This window comes from Orycteropus afer, unplaced genomic scaffold, assembly GCF_000298275.1.
Source record: "Orycteropus afer afer isolate SDZICR_OR568_19922 unplaced genomic scaffold, OryAfe1.0 scaffold00001, whole genome shotgun sequence".
Classification (NCBI taxonomy): Eukaryota; Metazoa; Chordata; class Mammalia; order Tubulidentata; family Orycteropodidae; genus Orycteropus; species Orycteropus afer.
The window spans coordinates 14,938,501-14,941,925 of NW_006921588.1; the positions used below are offsets into that span (position 1 = coordinate 14,938,501).

Genomic DNA, 3,425 nt, shown 5'->3' on the forward strand with positions numbered 1-3,425 from the left:
TTCTTGTAAAGCTTTATAAAAATGCCAGTTAACTTTCAGCATTGTGCAGTTTCCTAGAACATGGCACTTACCAAATGGGTAATTGTCATTATGTGCTGTTGAGTCAGCTCCAACTCAGAGTGGCGCTGTGTATACCAGAACAAAACACTGCCTGATCTTCTGCCCTCTGCACAATCCTCGCTATGCTTGATCCCATGTTGAAGCCACTGTGTCAGTCCATCTTGTTGACAATCTTCTACATTTTTTCTGACCCTCAACTTTACCAAACATGATATCCTTCTCCAGGGAATGGTCCCTTCTGACAAGATGACCAAAGTAGGTGAGACAAAGTCTAGCCTTCTTGCTTCTAAGGAGCATTCCAACTGCACTTCTAGGATAAATGTGGTCATTCTTCTGGCAGTCCATGGTATTTTCAGTATTCTTTGCCAACACCACAACTCAAAAGCATCAACTTTTCTTTAATCCTTATTCATTGTCTAGCTTCTACATGCATATGAGATGATTGAAAATGACATGGCCTGGGTTAGTCACACCTTAGTCTTCAAAGTGACATCTTTGCTCTTCAACTTTAAAGAGGTCTTTTGCAGAAGATTTGCCCAGTCAAACATAGTGTCTGATTTCTTGACTGCTCCTTCCATGAGTGTTGATTATGGATCCAAGCAAAATGAAATCCCTGAGAGCTTCAATCTTTTCTTCATTTACCATGATGTTGCATATTGGTCCATTTGTGAGGATTTTTGTTTTAGGTTGAGGTGTAATCCATACCGAAAACTATTCTTTGATCTTCATCAATAAGTCCTTCAAGTTCTCTTCACTTTTGGCAGCCAAGGTCGTGTCATTTCCATATCACAGATTCTTAATGAGTCTTCCTTCAATCCCGATTCTGTGTTCTTCATATAGTCCAGTTTATTGGATTATTTGCTCAGCATACAGATTGGATAAGTGTGGGGAAAAGGATACAACCTTGACACATGCCCTTCCTGATTTTAAACCATGCCTTTTCCCTTGTTGTGTTTGAACAAGAGTCTCTTGGTCTATGTACAGGTTCCTCATGAGCACAATTTAGCATTGTGGAATTCCCATTCTTTGCAATGTCATGCATAATTTGTTAAGATCCACACAGCCAAATGCCTTTGCATAGTCCATAAAACACAGGTAAACTTCTTTCTTATGTTCTTTGATTTCAGCCAAGATCCATCTGACATCAGCAGTGATATCCCTCATTCCATCTCCTCTTCTGAATCCAGCTTGCACATCTGGAAGTTCCCTGTCAATTTACTACTACAACCCTTTTTTGAATTATCTTCAAGATTTTACTTGCTTATGATGTTCATGATATTGTTTGATAATTTCCACATTTTATTGGATTGACTTTCTTTGGAATGGCATGAATTCCAGTCAATTGGCCAGGTAGCTGTCTTCCAGATTTCCTTGCATAAATGAGTAAGCACATCCAGCACTGTATCTGTTTGTTGAAACATCTCAATGGGTATTCTGTCAATTCCTTCCGTGCAGCTTGGACTTCTTCCTTCAGGGCATTCGTTCTTGATCGTATTCTGATTCCTGAAATGCTTGAACATTGACCAATACTTTTTGGTAGAGTGACACTGTGTATTCCATTTTCTTTTGATGCTTCCTGCATTTTTCAATATTTTGCCTGCAGACTCCTTCAGTGTTGCAATTTGAGGCTTCAACTTTTTCTTCAGTTCTTTAAGGTTGAGAAATGCCAACCATGTTCTTCTCTTATGGTTTTCTAATTCCAGGTCTTTGCACATTTCAATATAATACTTAGTCTTCTTGGGCATCCTTTGAAATTTTCTGTTCAGCTCTTTTATTTCAACATTACTTCCTTTCACTTTAGCTACTCTCCATTCAAAAGCAAGAATTTAGTCTCTTCTGACATCCATTTTGTCTTGTCTTTTTAATGATCTTTTGTGTTCTTCATGTATGATGTTCTTGATACCATCCCTCAGTTTTTCTGGTCTTTGGTCACTGGTGTTCAGTGCATCAAGTCTCTTCTTCAGATGATCTCTAAATTCAGGTGAGATATAATCAAAGTCATATTTTGGCTCTCATGCACTTGTTCTCATTTTCTTCAGCTTCAACTTGAACTTACTTATGAGCAATTGATGGTTGATGGTCTGTTCCACAGTCAGCTCCTGGTCTTGATTTGACTAATAGTGAGCTTCTCCATTTTCTCTTTGCACAGATGTAGTTGATATGATTTCTTTGTACTTCCTCTGGTGAGGTCCACATGTATAGTTGCCCTTCTTGGGTAGGTAGGATAATATGGGAGTTGAAATCATTGGGTTTAAAGCTAAAGATACCAAGGTCCAAATAGCAATTCCTTCATTTATTACGTGACTCAAGCACATTCCGTAAATCCTCTGAATCTGTTTCCTAATCTGCTTGGAGGAAAACCTCATCGTCATTAAACCTCATAGTCATGAAAATTACTTAAAGCAGCTGATACAGTCTCTGGCATCCAGTAAATAACTAATTATAATAGCATCTATTATAATTAAGAAGAGGCCCTGATGATGCAGTGGTTAAGAGCTTGGCTGCTAATTGAATGGTCAGCAATTAGAACCTGATGTGGTATCTGCTTCCATAAATATTACAGACTTTTTCCTATGTTTAGGGTGCTATGATTTGGAATCAACCTGATGGCAGGTTTTTTTTTTTTTTTAACATTATGGAGTCCCTGGTGGTTCAAATTGTTAATGTAATCTGGTGCTCACAGAAAATTTACTGGTTTGAGTCCACTGAAAAGTGCCTTGGAAAAAAGATCTGGAAATCTACTTCCAAAAATTTAGTCATGGAAAACTGTACACTGATACACACATGGGGTTAACATGATTGAGAATTGAGTCAATGGCAGCTGCTTTATTTTTTAAAATTATGATCAAGAAATACTTGATTTCTTTGAATGAAAATTACAATTGAGACATGCTAACCACTTGGTATTTTTTTCTATCTTACTCAGAATGTGAGATCATCAGAAACTACCTACATGTATTTAAACTTCCTTCAGTACAATTAAAGGACCTCAGGTGACACAGGGGTTAAAGTATTCAGCTGCTCACCAAAAGGCTCGTGATTTAAACCCACCAACTTTCCATGGGAGAAAGATGAGGCAGGTGCTTCCATAAAGATTTACGGCCTTGGAAACCCTATGGGGCAGTTCTGCTCTGTCTCACAGGGTTGCTAAGAACTGGAATGGACTTGATGACAATATCCCCCGCCCCCCAGTATAATTACTGACACAGAACATTCTGCAATTGGCTTTTTATTAAACTTCTTTTAAAAAGATTGAAATACATGGATGTCTTTGAGTTATTTTGAATTATTATGCTGTTCATTTTGTTCTCTGGTATCCTAATAGAATAAGTTACACGACAAACTCTTAAATATTAAAAAAAAAA

General features: G+C 37.7%; 1 protein-coding gene across 1 annotated transcript in view; it reads left to right on the forward strand.

The window, feature by feature from the left end:
• The window catches only part of PDE1A (phosphodiesterase 1A), a 445,904-nt gene that overhangs the window by 64,429 nt on the left and 378,050 nt on the right, over positions 1–3,425 (forward strand). The gene's annotated exons all lie outside the window — the stretch shown is intronic.